The sequence below is a fragment of the Camelus dromedarius genome, chromosome 2, assembly GCF_036321535.1.
Source record: "Camelus dromedarius isolate mCamDro1 chromosome 2, mCamDro1.pat, whole genome shotgun sequence".
NCBI classification, from domain to species: domain Eukaryota; kingdom Metazoa; phylum Chordata; class Mammalia; order Artiodactyla; family Camelidae; genus Camelus; species Camelus dromedarius.
The window spans coordinates 84,957,530-84,977,390 of NC_087437.1; the positions used below are offsets into that span (position 1 = coordinate 84,957,530).

Here is a 19,861-nt window from a genome sequence, read left to right on the forward strand (position 1 = left end):
GGTACCACTTTTCTTCCCCAAAACCTACATTTCATTCTCTCTGGTGGGACCAACCATATTTCCTTTCTCCAGGGGTGGCTAAAGATAGTCCACGCTTTCCATCATTCATATTCACCTATGCCATAAAGCAAGTTTACCTCATCTATAAAGTAAATTCATCCCAGTTCCCAGGATTCTGTTGGTTTCCATTTCCTGGAGAAACTTATAAAAAGTATTTTAAAAACACAGTCCTTGCAACTGCAGCTGGCCTACATCCTCCACTACCCATTCTAGATTCCCATCACCTTTGAATAACATCTTTCCTCATTGAAGTGATTTAGATGGTGGAGTACTCCAGAGTTTGCTTTCGAGTGGTCTACTTCTCTGATGGCCCTTGGTCACCATGCTTTTCAGTCTGAGCAGGTGCAGACTGCTGCATTTATTAATTTTAAGGAGAACAGCAATAGAGGCCCTAGTAAATGATCCAGAGCAAAATGTGTTATTTTCTGCTCCATTTTAAAACAGCAATATTAATTCTTTCTGAAGAATAGAGTCCTTTGCCCCTGCCAGAATAATTTTCTTTTACTTCTGTTTGTCTCCTAGCCATAAAGAGCTCAAGGCAAAAGGACGGTAGCCATGGCTTGAAGTTTAGTGGAACTCTTTCTGTTTCTCCTGATGAATGTGTTATCCCCATGTCAGTAGGACTTCTAGAGGCATGTAGCCTAGAGTCTTAGAAACAGAAAACACAGATTCTCTAAGGTGGTCATTAGGAGTGGTAGTAAGTAGGGCCATTTCTACTTTAACCTTTTGATTCCCATGCCCATATTTTGTATCTCTTGAGGGGAAAAGGTAATCATAGAAATTTTATTAGTGTTTTTAATATTTATATATTTTCATTTTTCTCTTGTATTGAAGAATAACTGATATACAATATTATATGTTACAGCTCTACAGCATAGTGATTCACAATTTTTAAAGGTTGTATTCCATTTATACTATTATAAAATACTGGCTATATTCCCTGTATTGTACAGTATATACTTGTAGCTTATGTTGTATCTAGTAGTTTATACCACTTCATCTCCTATCCGTGTATTGCCCCTTACTTCTTCCCTCTTCCCACTGGTAACCACTAGTTTGTTCTCTATATCTACAAGTCTGCTTCTCATTTGTTATATTCACTCATTTGCTGTATTTTTTAGATTCTACATATAAGTGATATCATACTGTATGTGTCTTTCTCCATCTGACTTATTTCAGTTAGCATAACACCCTCCAAGTCTATCCGTGTTGCTGCAAATGGCAAAATCTCGTTCTTTTTATGGCTGAGTAGTATTGCATAGTGTGTATATACCACATCTATATCCATTCATCTGTTGATGGACACTTAGGTTGTTTCCGTATCTTGGCAATTGTAAATAATGCTGCAAATTACATTGGTGTATGTATATCTCAAATTAGTATTTTTGTTTTTTTCATATATATATACCCAGGAGTGGAATTGCTGGGTCATATGGTAGTTCTATGTTTAGTTTTTTGAGAAATCTCTATGGTTGCACCAATATATATCCCTGCCAACAGTGTACTAGGGTTTCCTTTTCTCCAAAACCTTGCTAACATTTATTTGTGGGGTTTTTTGGTGATAGCCATTCTGACACTTATGAGGTGATGTCTTATTTTGGTTTTGATTTGTGTTTCCCTGATGATTAGTAATGTTGAGCATCTTTTCATGTGCCTGCTGGCCATCTTCATTTCCTCTTTGGGAAAATGTCTATTCAGTTCTTCTTCCCATTTTTCAGTCAGGTTGTTTATTGTTTTGATGTTGAGTCATATGAGTTGTTTATATATGTTGGATATTAATCCCTTACTGGTCACATTACTTGCAAATATTTTCCCTCATTCAGTAGGTTGTCTTTTCATTTTGTCAATGGTTTTCTTTGGTGTGCACAAACTTTTAAGTTTAATTAGGTCTCATTTGTTTATTTTTGCTTTTATTTTCTTTGGTTTAGGAGATGGATAAAAAAAATACTGCTGTGATTTACGTCAGAGATTTTTCTGCCTATGTTTTGCTCTAGGAATTTTATAATATCTGGTCTTACATTTAGGTCTTTAATCTATTTTGAGTTTATTTTTGTATATGGTGTTAAAGAATATTCTACTTTCTTTCTTTTACATGTAGCTGTCCAGTTTTCCCAGCACCACTTACTACAGACTGTCTTTTTTCCATTGTATATTCTTGCCTCTTTTTTCATACATTAATTGGCCTTAGGTGTTCAGGTTTATCTTGGACTCTCTAGTATGTTCCATTGATCTATGTGTCTGTTTTTATACCAATATCATACTGTTTTGCTTATTGTAACTTTTAAAATATATATTTTTTTATTGAAGTATAGTCAGTTTACAATGTTGTGTCAGTTTCTGATATACAGTACAATTCTTCAATCATATAGGAACATACATATATTTATTTTCATATTCTTTTTCACCATAAGTTACAAGATATTGAATATAGTTCCCTGTACTATACAATATAAACTTGTTGTTTATCTATTTTATGTATATTAGTATCTGCAAATCTAGAACTCCCAATTTATCCCTTCCTACCCCCTTCTCACCCTGGTAACTCTAAGTTTGTTTTCTATGTCTGTGAGTCTGTTTCTGTTTTGTAAATAAGTTCATGTGTCTCTTTTTTAGATTCCAGATATAAGTGATATCATATGGCATTTTTCCATTTTTCTTTCTCTTTTTGGCTTATTTCACATAGAATGACATTCTTCAGGTCCATCCATGTTGCTACAAATGACATTATTTTATTATTTTTTATGGCTGAGTAGTATTCCATTGTATAAATATGCCACAGCTTCTTTATCCAGTCATCTGTTGATGGACATTTAGGTTGTTTCCTTGTCTTGGCTACTGTAAATAGTGCTGCTATGAACATTGGGGTGCATGTGTCTTTTTGAATTAAAGATCCATCTGAATATATGCCCAGGAATGGGATTGTTGGATCACATGGTAAGTCTATTTTTAGTTTTTTGAGGAATCGCCATACTATTTTCCATAATGGATATACCATATTACCTTCCCACCAACAGTATAAGAAGATTCTATTTTCTCCACACCCTCTCCAGCATTTGTAGTATTTTTTGTTTATAGTAGTATACACTTTGTGGTATAGTCTGAAGTCAGGGAGTGTGATTCCTCCAGCTCTGTTCTTCTTTCTCAAGATTTTTTGGCTATTTGGGATCTTTTGTGTTTCTATAATAGAAGCAAAAGCTGTGTGATTCCACACTAGTTGAGGTTTTAAATTGCTGAACACTACCTGGGTAGTACTCCTTTCAGATGAAATAGGCAAACTCAAGGTACTACTGAAGAAATAAGATTAACATGCAGCAATCATAGTATTTTAGAAACCTTTGTGAGTTTGAAAATAGTTAAATAATATGAAGAAATGACAAGAAATTATTCCCAAATTGAATATAATAATTAGATACACCAATTAAGTAATTGTACATGAATTTGATGGGGCTTATGACACAATAATTATGAGACATTTTCCTAAAAGTACATGTTTATGTTTACTATTATTGGTTGCCTATTCCATTTTGGGAAATAAGAATCTTCGATTTTTGGTAAAGTTAAAATTGCTTGTATCTGCTGACCTTTTTATACGGCTCTATTAAACTCTCTTAATTCTTTGGGTTGACTAGAATCTCTACGAATCAAAGGTTCATAGTCAGTTGGAACTGAAAATACCCAGCTAGGTGAAGTGCAGGAACCATCCATGTTGTACCGTATAAAACTCTTCGGAGTGAGTGGTTCAGTTGAATATAAAGGAGCTAATAATAGAGACAGCAGTAACTAAACTGGATTGAAGAGTCAGATTCTGTTAGATTAGCAGTAGGTGTATTAATCCCAAACTTTACATTATAAAGTTCTCTTTTGTTGAATCTTTTAACTTTTTCTCTGAAGACATATCTATCTAAAGCCAAAATTTTGACATTTCCTGCTTTGCACACTATCTCTTAGCCATAGAAAATCCTTTCTAAAATTGTATAAAATAAACAAAGTTCTAAGTTGCAAAATAATTTTAAAAATAAAGATTGAAAAGAAATACCATTTTTAAGGTGTACCATATTTTTTAATGGTATAGTACTTAAATAAAACTAATACAAAATATAAACAAATGTATAAGTTTAATGTTTAGTCTTTCTGAACTTGCTTCTTAATTTATAAAGCAAAATATCTACATCATATAATTATTTTGAGATTTTAATTAGGCAATATATTTTAAGTGCTTAGTAGAGTACCTGAAACATACATTATTACATATTAAATGAATTATGGCTGTTACTAATTTTGTTATTATTGAGTGTAATTGTTTACCAGATAAATATTTGGTTGGTGAAAAAGGAGTTAAGCATTAATATATAAAAATTTTTCTATCTGTGTATTGGAGAATTTGCCAACAACCCAAGTTACTAGTATGTTTAGAATTTTAAACATTTCAGATGTCTTTAAAATTAACTTTATATTTGTAATTCAGATACTCCTATAAATTATTGCTCAATTTTGCTCAACTCTTGCTCATAAATCTAAAATAAAACAACTTTAGGAAAAGTAACTTTAAAAGAGTTGGCGTCTTAATATCCTTAAGAGTTAGACTACTTTTAAAGTATTAAAAGTTGATTTCACTCTTTTAAAAAATAATTATTTCTAGAAAGTTACTGTAGATTCAGATTATAACACTGCAGTATAATTATGGTTCAGATGGTACTGTTATTCTTAGCTCATACTTTCATTTGTATATAACTTCATGACAAGTACCTTTTCAGGCTAGAATTTCTCACACTTTTCAAGCAAAAAATAGAAAGTTTTTTCTGTAGATTGTTTGAATAAGCAACAGTTCACCAACTTCTAGTTTAAAAAGAGTGTTTTATAAATGCTGTAAAAAAGTTTTACTTGTTTTTTTCCTAATTTTTAATAGTCCTTTTTCATTTATATTTGGTTTGCACTTTCATTTTTATATATACTCTAAACTTTCCATAATGTGCTATGAGAATAGCATGCTGTATTGAAAAATAGTATTAAGTGGGAATTCAGTGATTATTTAATAAAAATTAATTTTATATGCTATCCATATCTTTAAGAATAAATAAAGCAAACTATTTACAGAAAATTTTTAAAACCAATCTGAAATTGTATATTAAATTTTATAGTTATATGATGTCATCTGGAATGTTTTTCTCTGGAGAATCAATTCATTTGTGGCAAGATTCCATGAATAGTTCAGGATGGTAGTAGAGCTGGCAAAAGCCCAGAATTATGGCAAGTGGATAATAGCAGAAGTTTAGGGTTACAAACTATGAACACTAAATTGAGAGATAGAAAGTATTCCCCAGGATCTCCCCAGTCTCCCTATAGGCACCAGGACCATACCTGATTGGCAGCCATCACATCCAGTATTTCTGACTGTTTTGTGGTGGAATGGTGAAGAAAACCATGCTGAATAGTGAAGCTGAGTCTGCTGTTGTACTTTTTAACTTCATCAGCATTGCTGTGGCATCTGTGAAGAGACCTTCTAGACTCCCTCATGCAAAAACTGCTCTATAATTAGTGGTTGCTATTTGTAGATTCTGTTTGTATTTACTGTTCTACATATTTGTCTGCAATGAAACATTTGCTCAAAAATTCAGCTCATCTTTGATTTTTTAAAAGATGTAATAGCCTGTCCAAATGCTGCTTCCCCTGTTTTACATAGCCATGTGGCCTACTGGAAATGGTGATGAAACCATCCTGACCATCTCATCAAATTCTGAATACCTTGTCAAATCTCTATGACCTAGTACTGGTCCACTCACAATATAATAATGATAATAGTGCCTAATTATTAAGTCTTACTCTTTATGTGCTGTGTTTAACATGTCTTTGTACGGGATGTATAATCAAACAGTTCTTGGTCCATAGCCTGTAGTAGGCAGAGTGATCCTCACTTCTACTCCCAAAGATGTCTATGTCCTAATCCCCAGAATCTTTAAATATGTTACATTATATGATAAGGAAACATTGAGACCAGGGAAGGAATTAAGGTTGTTAATCATCTGACTTTGCCATGGGGAGATTTTCCTAAATTAACTGGGTTGGCACAGTGTATTCTGAAGAGGGAGGTAGGAAAATCAATGTCAGCATGAGAAAGTCTCAACAGGCCTTTGCTGGCTCTGAAAACAGAAGAACAACAGGCAGCTCCTAGAATCTGGAAAAGGCAAGGACACAGATTCTCCCCTACAAACTGCAGAAGAAGCACAATTCTCCTGACACCTTGATTTTAGTCCTGTGAGCTCTGTTTTGACTGCTGACTTTGAGAAATGTTAAAAAAAAAAAAATTTGTTATTGTCAATAACAAAGTTCATGAAAATTTGTTACAGCAGCAACAGTAATCTAATACAACTCATCTTCACTGTGGCTATTAATGTGCATAATGGGAGCAAGAGTAAAGATTGTAGGAGGACACAACATTTCCTTAAAATGATTATTTAATAGATCATCAAAGTCTTGATAGGAATTCCATGTAGACTGAAAATAAATTGATTTTTTGTTTGTTTTTGTTTTTTTGGAAAGTGGGGGCAATATACAAATTTATTCTGAACTGAGGGAATAAAAATTAAACACTTGAGATTGTGAATGGGTAAAAGTAGAAGATTTTTGACAAATAGAAGTTCAGCTGATTCCTGAAGAACAAGGCTTCACCAAAGCATGGCACGTTCTAAGAGATGACGCCGTTTGTGATGTTAAGAAAGCATGTATATGACACATATTATCTGTTGAATTGATTCATTAATACTTTAGCAACATGACTTCATTGTTAGAGTGTGTGGGTATCACAGCTCTGATCATCAGATAAAAATACTTAGGCTTAGCTTAAGTTTACTTACTTGGGTCACTCCAAACTTCCCCTATAATATCTAATGTCTATTTTGTGGTAGCAAATTTGGTGCTAAAGATAGAACCCAGGTGTTATGAGCTGAATTTTGTCTAGTGCAAAATTCGTATGTTGAAGTCCTAATCCCCCAGTACTTCAGAATATGACAGTATTTGATGATAGGGTTTTTAAAGAGATGATTAAGTTCAAATGAGGTCATTAGGTGGGCCCTAATCCAGTATGAATGATATTCTTATAGGAAGAGAAAGTTTAGGCAAAGGCATGTACAGAGGAAAGACCATGTAAACACACAGAGATAAGACAGCCATTTATAAGCCAGGGAGAGTAGCCTGAAACAGATACTTCCTTCATGACCTTCAGAAGAAGACAGTCTTGCTGATACCTTGATCCCAGACTTGTAGCCTCCAGAACTCTGAAAAAATGCGTTTCTGTTATTTAAGCCACCCTATTTGTGGCAAACTTAGCAAACTGATGCACCAGAGCAAATTGACCCCATTCAAATATCAATGGCTGTCTTTGTATTTTCTTCATAACATCTTTTTTAATATTTGTTATTGAAAAAGGAATCAGAAACAGATTATGCCATTAATGGATTTTATTATAACTGGTATCTTCCTAACTAAGCAAACTATAAGATCTAGAGTATACAAACAAGTTACCACAGTACCAAGTCAATAATGCAAATTGAAAGAAAAGCCAAACAAAAACTGGGGAATAGCAATTATGTGTTTAATGAAACACCAAAAACAAGAGTGTTGTAAGCCTAAGGGGCAATGATGTCTTCCAGAACATTCTGGACAACCTATTTGGAGAAAGAGAGCAGTAACAGCAGTAACTTAGAAAACAGAAGGGAAAGCAAGTGCAGACAGCCAGCCTGAAATAAGAGCCATAAGTCTGGAACCGATGGAAAAATGAGAACTAGCCTGGAAAAATAAAAATAGTAACAGATGTAGCAGCTCCTCATGAAAGAAATTTCTGTTAAATATTTTATTTTTTAAGAATAATTTTATTCTAGATAGCTCTGATGGGCAGCCATTGCACAACTGTGACAGCAAAAGATGTGCTTTACTCAACTGTATGTAGTAGCACACCAGGCTTTTTTACATCATGAAGAAGCAAAACCAAATGCTGATAGGTATTATTTCACTTTTGCCTTATTTTCATAGTGTGTTTTCCAGTATTAACACCGCAACACCTTTATTTTCTATGATGCTATTTAAAGCCTTTGCTCACTGAAGTCAGTGCTCGGTTTTAGGATGATCCTTGGTCTCCTGCTTACCGCTATGAGGTTTGCTTGTAAGTTAAGGTAAAAAATTCTCATGCTGGGAGAAAAGTTAAGTGCAGTTTGTTACTTCAAAAAGTAGTATATACAATAATAAGTATTACTAGCAAACTAACACATAATATTTTATAGAAGTTAAACTGTAGTGAAAATTATAAAAATGAAGAGCATTGTTTTTTCTCCATTTCCTAAATTTAATTTTATTATCTTATGTTAATTAGTTTAAGAAATGTCTAGCCATATACATTCTTACATTTTATACAATTTTTTTGTGTGTTTAAACAAATTACAGTGCGACTATTCCACAGTTTGCATTTTCTATGTATCAAGATGCCTTGTGCATTTTTTCATGTTAACACCTATGAAACCTACTTGGTTTTTTTATTGATTATTGAATTTTATTTTTATAGATGTAGCAGAATTTAAAAAATAGACATCTTTTGGTAGGCATTAGGCTATTTCCAGTTGTCTTCTATTACTAAGCATTATCTACTGCATATCTTTTTACAACATCTTCATTCACTTTTGCAAGGCTATTTGTAGGATAAAGTTGAAGAGGAAAAAAATTGTTCCTGTCCCTTTAAAATACATCCAGGCTATATTCCTTTTAAAACTCCTGCTTCCAGATCTCCAAGCCACCACCCTCTGTCCCCCAGATCATTGTCTCTTGCTTCTTTACTCTTGCTCCCCTACAACTAGCCTCAATTCAGTAGACAAGATATCATCCTTTGCTCAAAATCTTCCAAGTTTTACCATTTTATTCAGAAGAATTCATGCCTTATTAATCTCTTCATCACCTCACATCCTTCACAGGAGCTTTCTTGCCATTTCTCAAGCACGCCAGGCCACATGGCCTTTGTATTAGCTATTTTTTCGGCAGCATATGTGTTTCCGTGTAAATTGTGGAAGGGCAATCCCTTACCCTGTTGAAGTCTGTTTTCAAATGCCAACGTCTCAGTCTTACTTTGACCAACACGTGAAGTAATGTCCAACCCCTTATTCTACACTCCTGATACACATTCTTCTATTCTTTTTTATTTAAGAGAATTTTCATACAATGCTTATTACTTTCTAAATATATAATTTATAATTTACCTATTTGCTACATTTTCTCTCTTTTTCTATTAGATTATATGATTCATTATAACAGGAACTTTTGTCTGTTGTGTTTACTGATATGTCCTAGATACCAAAAAAGTTCTGGTAATTTAAGCACTCAGTAAGTACACAATGAGTAATGAATGAATCAAATGTTGTGTTCATTTTAAATGATAAATTTTGAGCATTTGTCCCCTAGAAAGCCTCTAAAAGACAGTTCTCTTCACACACTCATGACAATTGTACTTTATTAAATATTTTACTCCATCTAGGAGAAACTTAGAGGCAGACAGACCACATTCAGTATGGAAGTTGGCTATGATGTCCTGTTATGCCCACATAAAACGTGAGCATTTTACCATGGAAAACTGCCCTCCTATAAAGTGTAATGAAATCAGAACAATGGAAGCTGACTGTTTAGTTTGCTCAGGCTGCCATAACAAAGTACCACAGACTAGATGGCTTAGACAAGAGAAGTATATTTTGTTATAATTTTGCAGGCTGGAAGTCTGAAAACAAGGCATGGACAGTGTCAGTTTCTTCTGAAGCCTCTCTCCTTGGCTTGTAGATGACAGCCTTTCCTCTTTGTTTTCACCTGATCTTTTCTCTGATATATGTCTTTTTTTACAAAGACACAGTCCTATTGAATTAGAGCTCACACTAATAACCTCATTTTTAACTTACTTGCCTCTTTAAAGAGCTTATCTCCAAATACAGCCATGTTCAGAGATACTGGGGGTTAGGACATCAATATAGGAATTTCGGTGGAAATTAAATTTACCCATAATACTGATACTAAATTGTCCACTTTTCTTCTTAAGGGTGGTGATGAAGGTTCTTCTTCTCAAGAGTGACACAGCTTTTGTAGTAGGCAGAATTCTAAGATGGCCACTAATGACCCACACTCCTATATAATCCCCTCCCCTGAAGTGTGGTGACATTTGTGACTTCCTTATAGAGAGTAAAATATGACAAGGGTGGATAGTACAGTCACCCCTTGGTTAGATTATATTGTATGATGGAGATGATGGGAGAGTCACTTCCACAATTACGTTATACTCTAAGGCTGTCATTTACGGACAGGAGTAGGAGATTCTCTTGGTAGACTTGGAGAAGAAAACTGTCATGAATTGTACAACTGCAAAGAAAAACTTATGTCCACAGTCTGAGAGAGCTTGGCAGCAAATCTTTCCTTAGTTGAACCTCCATGTGAGACCAACACCCAGCTTTTGATTTTTTGCCTTGTGAAATTAGGAGCAATGAGAACCCTGGAAAGCTGTTCCCGGACCAACAAAAGCTGTGCGATAATAAGTGAGTGTTTTTAAACCACTAATTTCATGCTAATTTATTATACAAGATAGGAAAAAAAAGTACACTTGGTGAAAAGTAAGGTAGAAGTAAATGAAGACTTGATAGGCCCTAGAGGGGCCTACATTTCTTCTGGTTCCTCCTCAATGGACCCTCATGTCCTTTTTTATTCTGCTTTATTACTATCCTTTAAATTAGTCTGATCTAGTCCTTCCGCAGAGCATATATGCCATCCCATTATTGGGGTTTTCCTGAATAGATTTCTAATTGATTTTTACAGCCCCAGTCTCACTACTTTATGATTCCTTTTGTCAACTTTTCTCACCCAAACCTGCCCCTGGCCATTATTTAGTGTGGTCATTGTGTGAGGGCTGCAGCTGCTCCAAGGCAGAATTTACATAGTATTTTCCCTGCGCCAAAATTCCATCCTAATACTATTTTAAATCTCACTTTCTCATTACTCCTAAAAAGAGAGGGAAAAAAGTAAAGGAAACAAGTTAAAAAAGAATTTCAAGCCTGGAGGACTTTGATGATAATTTTTCCTTCTTAATAATCTTTGTAAAATTTTTTGTTTTTACTTGAAATTCCAATACTTAAAATATTTTTGACAACTGTTTTCTCTTTCTACAATTTTCTTTTAAAATTCAGTTACTTTGTAGAAGGATTTTAATTATTAATGGACCAATGAAAGTTATTGGTCTGTTTAAAGCTAGAACTGGGGTAAAATTAGGACTTGAAAATTACAAGCAGACTTGCCTAAGGAGTAAGATGTGAGCGTGAAACAAGTGTGAAAGGGAAAGCAGAAGAAAGAGACTGAGACCATTAAATAACACTGTTTGCATAGTTTGCCCCTTTTCATCTGTTTCACAGTTTTTATTAAAGAGAATTAACTAGTGTCACTTTCATAAGTTCTATTAATTTAGTGTTTGTGATCTTTATTCCTTACTCTTCTGTGGGTTCTGTAACCTGCAAAAGATGCCAAGTTCTTATAGCTGCTCTATGACTGTAGGGACACCAAGCTAAAAAGCTGGATTGAAGTCTCAATAGGATTATTATTTTGTAAGTGTTTATTTATCTATTGTGAGTTAGAGGGGAAGGTGAAATATCATAGATTTCATGATGTCCGACAAACACAGGTTGTGTTCCTTAATGAGCTGTGGATGGTGATTTTTCTCACTAAATCATTTTTAAATGAAATGGTAAGATGGTATAAGAAGTATTGACTGATGCACCATCCATAATAAAAATGAACCCAGAACCTGCAAGTTCTGTTGTCCTAATGCATGTTCTTCTTTCATGGATACTTCCAAGCGACCCAGGGATTTCACGCTTGCAAACTCACCATTGTTTTAAGATACTTCTGGATTTCATATGCTGGACATACTATGAAATACTGTTTTTAGCCTTTCTTATATTAAATTAAATTATATTAAATAATCTGTATATTGAAATACTCATCTTGTTTATTAACTGATAATATGAAAGTTTGTAGTATTTATATCTTCAATACACAGAGTCTAAGGATTTGATATACATTGGTAAATAGTTTCTTCATCAGTTACTCACTTTTAACTTTCATGTCATTTGTTAATTTCTTCAGGATTTTCAGATATTAGATCAGGTATTGCTTGTATTGATTTTCAACCTTTGAGAGTTTGTATTTAATTTCCACAATGAATATAAAAATAAATATTATATAAGTATGATATTTATATCTGGGCAACAGTGTTGATTCAACTTACTTTAATGCTAATTTGATACAAGGTTGTAAAAATATCTGCAGGTACATAAACAACATATGTCAAATTTATAACATATAGGGAGAATTTCAGTATGATGGCTTTGACTTTGGAAATACAGCAAGTAAAAAATAAACTTGATACTCCTAAACAAGTATGCTCTAATTTTCAAATATTTTAATGTTGTTGCATGTTTTAAAAAAAATTCTTAATAGGGAAAATGCATTTCTTAAAAGAAAAATGACCCATTATGAGCCATAAAGAATTATAAGAATAATAAAAACAGTACTAAGTAGATTCAGACATACTTATGTTCATTGTAAGTGACCAAAACAATATTAAAATACCATTCATTTGGCTAGAAATACATTTGTTACTGATCATATTAAGCTCTTATTTAGTTTTACTTGAACAATTTATTTTGCATATTTCAATTATAAGTGATTTTAACGTATTATTTTATAGTGACTGAGAAAACTTTAAGAAAATGCTATTGAATAAGTGGAGATGTATCTTTAGATTACAGATATACAGTTACACTTTCATAACTAATTTCTGTAACCAATTATTCTTTGATGTATTTCATTTTCTATAAAAATGACTTGGGAGTATATAAGGCAATAACCTTCAAAAGTGCATCATGGTTCACCAAAGGGGAAAAAAATATACGAACCAATTTAGTGATGTTAAAACACAGGACCCTGGTGTAAGGGTATTAATGCCTACAGGCTTTAGGATTCCATATCTTTAAGTGTTTATGAGAACATTTTACGTACACATTATCTACCTTGAGGTCTAGCTCCCTTTCTGGTTGCAGATGAAAGTGACTCAGTATTAGACCAAATCTGACCTAATTAAATTAAATAAGCATTCAATCAAAATTGTAACACAGATAGAACAGTATTACATGTGAAGAAGGAAAGATGACAGTAAAATTTCAAAATAAAATGATGTAAAAATTATCCTATATTTGATTTTTTTTCAGCCTTTGGACAAAACATTCAGTCATTTCTGCTTATAAATGAATTTCTTAAATATTAAAACTTGTTCAGTTACTATTAAACTTACGTCCTGGAGATTTACAAGCCTTGTTCTGTTTACTCCGGAACTCCTCTGCAACTAGTTTCTCTAGTAACCTTTAATTATTAATATATCTAAACTCAAAGGCAAAAACTAATTTCATTTTGTGAGGTTTTTGTACGTTTTAACACAACTTCTTTAAAAGCCTTAGATGTGATTATTTCTTGTAGCAGAAAAATGTAAAGCTGTATTTCAAATGTCTGTTTTATTTTACATCATTAATACAGTGTTATTGTTCTCAGAGTGAAAAATACAAGTTCAAGTAATGAGAGTAAATATCTAGTATTTGATTAATCCTTAGATTTTATTTTTTTTATATTTATAACTTTAAAAAAGAGCTTTCACTTTTTAAAAATTTGAGCAATTGTAGAATTTGAAAGCAAATTTTTAATGTTAGTCAAACATATTTCAAGATTCTGTTTTGGTTTGGTTTTTGAATTTAAATTAGTTTCTTTATGGTTTATGTCTCCTGCATGGGCAATGTAGGTATTTTCCACTCTACTAAACTCTTTTTAAAATGAGGAAAATGTTAATTAAATATTGTCATTCATTAAAATTTACAGGTCTTGAAAGAGATAGTGCCAAATACTTTATTTGTATAATGTTACAAGTTTATTAGGAATTTTGCCACTACTGATTTGATTCATATGTAAATTGCCTCAAAGTAAAATTAACCTGCCACTCCTATAATTATTAATTATGCAATTATTTTATAGGTGAGTAGCAAGAGATAAAAAGAATATTGGGTATATATAACACCAGAAATCAATTATAATATTATTTACTACACAAGTAATTATGGTTTTGATCTCCATTTATTATACTGTAATACTATATTATCAAAATATATAATTAAATTTATTAATCATTCATTACATAATGGAGAGATGCATGGAACACCTAAATTAAGTAAACCACAGATCATGGCAATGTTAATTTTGTAATATAGTATTAACTTCCAATGTCAAGAGCATGGTCTCTGCTTTCCTATGCACCTCATTTATAGTTTTCTTTGTAATTCACTGTCTAATTTAGGATTTCTACAACACAGCAATTCTCACTTGTTTGAAAAAAAGGAACTTAAAGCTTGCAAATAATATACTTTAAGGCATACTCTCTCTTCTTTAAAGTGCTTACTCTCTTTATAAATGCAGTAAGTGCAAAAAATTGTGATTAAAAATAATTTTTGATCTTTCAATATCCTGTTTCTTTTTATTAAATTATAGTTGATTTACAATATTGTGTATTGTATACACATAATAGTTTAAAAAAATTGTACACATACAATAGTTTTAGGTGTACAGCAAGGTGATTCAGTTACATGTATATATTTTTCAGATTATTTTTCATTATAGGTTATTACAAAATAGTGAATGTTGTTCCCTGTTTTATACAGCAAATCCTTGTTGCTTATCTATTTTATATATAGCAGTGTGTATCTCTTAATCCTGTACCCCTAATTTGTCCCTCCCTATTTCCCTTCCCCTTTGGTAACCATAAGTTTGTTTTCTATGTCTGTGAATTTGTTTCTGTTTTGTAAATAGATTCATTTGTATTATTTTTTCAATTTCACATAAAAGTGATATCATATTCTATTTGTCTTTCTCTGTCTGACTTATTTCACCTAGTATGATATTCTCTAAGTCCATCCATATTGCTGCAAATGGCAATTATGGCTGAGTAATTTACAAATACTATTTGATGACCTCTAGCAGTCAGATCTTGAACTACCGCATTAGTTGTGGCATATATAACAGGTCTTTATTATTTTATTGGAAATCATAAAATATCCAGTGTGCTGATGCAACTGGAAAAAAATGGGGTTTTCAAGCAGACTTGTTTTCTACACAGGAATCATTCAGTTACTAGCTGAATGTTAGTTAATCTGAGCCTCAGTTTTCACAAATGTAATAATAACTTTAACAAACTTTCTGTGTAAATTAGAGATAAAGTATGAAAAGTATAGGGATTTATTTACAGTTAGAGGATTATAACTCATAGCTACTCTCAATACATTAGTTGAAAATAGACCTCAAGTGTGCAAACAGTAAAATTTCCCTGGGACTGAATTGAATACACTACTTGGAATCCAACTGTTTACAAATAATGATTGTATTTAATTTGCTTTTGTAATAAAATGCATTCATATAACGTGTAAATAAAATGTGAATATAACAAAGAAAGTATATTTTAATTAATTCTGGAGTTGAAGGTATATTGTCTAAATTAGTTTGTACTAATAAATTCTGAGTATCTCTGAGGTGTAAATATTTTCCTTAAAATTAAGTAGATCTGTTTCATTTCTGGATATATTTGCCATGTATATATTCTGCTTAGTTTGTTTTAATATAATTCTCTCAGACTAGAATTCCATTACCCATATGCTAATATGGAAATGAATAAGATTCTTAACTTCAGAATCTCATCTTTAAAGATTTATTGATAAAATTAATATGTGAAATTATACTTAAAATGGTTTAGATTATTAAATTTTAAATTTGTTTTTTGGAAGGATAATGCACTGAATATAACCTTAAACTTTCAAAGTGAAACAGAGAATAGTTTTGCCGCAGCAAAGGTTTACTTAAGCTTAAATTTTCTGAGATGAATTAGTTGCGGGTATCTTACACAATTGGGATGTTATTGGACACATAATTATTGTACTGATTAATTTTCCTGGTGTACCTCTGTGGTCGGTGTAACCAGCAGAGAATGTGGCTTGTAGCAAAAAGAACATCGCTTTCCTCATTTAGTGAATAAAGAAAGTATAACCTATTTCAGGATAATGCTACTTATTTCAAGAGGAATATAAACACTTTCTTTTTCAGGATACTATTACTTGATTTTCATTTTGATTGTTTACTCTGAAAGACAGCACCCTGCACCAACTGTAACTCAGAGCATCTCTCTAAAAATATGTTTGATCTCCTCAGAAGAATCAAAAATATGCTGCCATGTAGGATCAATTTTTCACTACATTCACTAATTTAAAGATTCTAAGCAAGGGATAATGGAATATTTCTACTTTTAATTTTCAGATATTTATAATTGGAAACTCTATGCTTAAAAATCATGCAAGTTTAAATATCCCATGGTTCTAAGAGATTTTAGAGTAGCTAAACAACAAATAAATTAAAATATTGGAGCTCCTTTTCTTTGGTTATGTTCTTAAAGTCAATGACTTAATCAGCATTGACTAAAAGAAAAGTATTACTTAATTCAGCACATAATCTAGTGATGCCATCAGTCTATATTTCCTTATCAAACTAATCACCTTTATAGATTTATAACTATATTTCTCCACATTTTAAACAGGAAACATTATTTAGTTGAATAAATGCATATTACTAATTGTGAACATATGTATATCAGTATCTTGTATTCTAAGGAAGCAATGAAATTGATTAAATATTTTACCACATGTAAAATCTAAAGAATAATCACATAACCAATAATATGGATGGAACTTTTTCTTACATAAATCTATTCTGAAATCTTCCCTATAATTAGAATTTATATTATTGTAATAATACTAATGAATGTGTTTTTATTTAAACTCATCTGATGAAAAAAAGAATAAAGTAATATTTAGAGCTCTTGTTCTAGGACTTCAAAGATAATGATAATCTTAGTACATAAACAGAAGTATAAATATTTTTCATTATCGCTGATAATAGTAGACATTAATTGCATTATACAAACTCCAGCATTGAATAGTAAGTAGACTCTAGAATGACATTTATTAAGACTGATACCTAGTCTAAATCCATCACTAAATTATTCCAGTTTGTGTATAAAATAATGATACTGAGCAGAAGAATGTTGCAAGTCTTTTCTGGATCTAGGTTTCTATGATTTTGAAGTTTACTCATTCAAAAAAAAGCAAAAATTATTTGTTATAAACATAAAATATGCAAACAGAGTATCCTAAATAAGTAAGTTTAGTCTAGATGCCACATTCTCAATCTTGGGTGCTGATAATGGCTTAGCCACTAAGAGACAATAAACATGTTTTAATATAAAATTAGCTTCCTGCTTGTGTTTACCTGTCCATTATTTATTTTAAATGATTTTATATAGTAGGAATTACAATGCATGCAAATATTTAAATGTTTATCAAATTTCTCTGTGCCAATGTATGTAGTATAGAAACGTTTAATGTCAATTTTATAGTATTAATTATGAATGAAGGCACCAGATTGACTACTAAACATTATATTGCAATTACCTTGCATGAATGGATGCATTGTAATTAGTTAAAACTTATTGTCAGAAGTTAATTGTGCTTACATGTGAAATACAGAACCTAATATCTTATTTGAATACTGTAGCTAGAAAATGGTTGTAGTTATGTTGAACAGATGCATTATTAAATGTCTGGGATGCATGATTCCTTACCATATGATTGTGTCTGTGTGTATCAGAGGCCTAACTTGATTCTAGGCATTTCGACAAAGCTGGGCCTAGTAAAAATTCTAATTGGATAAGAATCTGTAAAAGCAAAAGAAAACAACAGAAAAACAAAAACTTCAAGACAAAGAGAAATGAAGCAAAGGGCTAGAAGTGTTTGAAGTGGAAACTGTCTATATAAAGTCCAGAAATAGATGATTCACATTGTCCTCCAGCCAGTTTTCATTAAATTCATACCTAAGACTTAAGATACAAGGGTTGACTTCTTTATCATAAAATCTTGCACAAAAAGTAAATGCATGTTCACTGGCATTGGTTCCAAAAATCTTGGCAACTTCAGTGTTGTAACTATGGTCAAAATGTGCTTCCTTTATACAGGCAGACACATGGACAGATTCCTCTCAGTGTGAGGCATTGGAGGCCCATCTTTGAGTTGCAGGAATAATGTTAGCAATTTTGGTTGACATAAACAGAAGCTGGAGTCAATTTTACTGATGAACCTTATGATGTACAATGTATTTGGTGTTTGTTTTGTTTTGTTTTTAATAGCAAAAGTGATAGAAATTATCCTCAGAGAAAGAATGATTAAGAAGAACTAGACTTACAAAGGAAGTATGGCTTCCTTTTTGAAAATGATGAAAATGTAGGAGAGGATCCACACCCCCATCATCCTTTTAAAGGTAAAGCTGCTTTACATGGAGGATTGGAGGCAACACCAGAGGTACTATTCTGTAACAGCAGTAGAACTCTTTTTAAACCTAGGCTACTGTGAATTTTGGGGGTAACTGTGGATTAAATATGGCAACAGACCAGCCTAAGGCTAAATAGAAATAGTTTCGAAAGTTAACTAAAAATTAAAAAAAATTTTTTTTTACTCCAATAGCTAAGAAATTCGGGTTTGTGTGGGTTTGTGTGCGTATGTGATGTGTGTGAGTTTAATAGTATATGGATGTAGTTCTTGTATTACTTCTAACAGGGGATTTTCACATTTAGGTGTTGCAAAGTTCTTTTGGGGGTTTAGAATCTACATTTCACTAAACAAGAATGTGATGTGAAATTTTATTAGATTTACATGTACACATTATGCAGCCACATTTTAAAATTTAATTACATACAATTTTCTTGATTAAAGCATTATAATGAAAACACACCCTTATTGTCCCCCTAATACAAAGAAAGAAAATCTTCTTTGCAGAATACAGATTATTCTTACGGAATAAGCACACATATCTGAGTTGCTAGGAGTAGCAGATGTTATATGATTTATCTACACCAGCCCAAAAAATCAAAAACATCAAAATGAGTACTTGTATATATCCTCAGATGATAGAGTAAAATTTAATCCTGAGAGATGATACAAACAAATGTAATATATCTTTAAGTTTTCTGAAGAACCATTTGGAAATATTAGATTATTAAATCAAGGAATTTTCCTCTCCTTTTTCTTTCAGTTTGGTTAATTTTTTTTCTAAAAATCTCCAGATATGTAAAAATAGTCTTTAGGTTTTCTTGTAGAAAAAATTAAATGCAAAATTGAATTATGCACATTCTGATAGAATTGCTTATCTTAATAGTGGAATTGAATAGTCTTGGTTCATTTCATCTCTCAGTGATCTCTCCTAAGGAATTTCAGCATAGATTAAATATCGAACTTTTGTGGGAAAACAGACCTCTATTAGCTTATTATGCTTACCTTACTTTTTTGCCTTGCTTATAGCTCCTGTATATATCTGATCCTGTGTGTGTCTTCTTTTAGAAATATTTTTGAATACAATTAAAAATAAAAATTGGATGTTTGAGCAAGACAGAACCAAATTAATATTGTCCCATGTAGGTGGATGTTAGTGGTATCTCACTAATGTAGGTGAGAAAGTTTAAAGCAGATACATTTTGAAATGGCAAAAACACATTGAATTTTTTCCCCAAATGACAGGTTATATCAGATAACGAGAATATGAACATACATAAAGAAGTTTGCAAACATTTGTGTAACCCTTAAAGACTAGAATTTAGTCCAGTAACATG

The 19,861-nt window shown here is 32.1% G+C and overlaps 1 long non-coding RNA gene across 7 annotated transcripts in view; it reads left to right on the forward strand.

The window, feature by feature from the left end:
- The window catches only part of LOC135323329 (uncharacterized), a 430,798-nt gene that overhangs the window by 50,939 nt on the left and 359,998 nt on the right, over positions 1–19,861 (forward strand). The gene's annotated exons all lie outside the window — the stretch shown is intronic.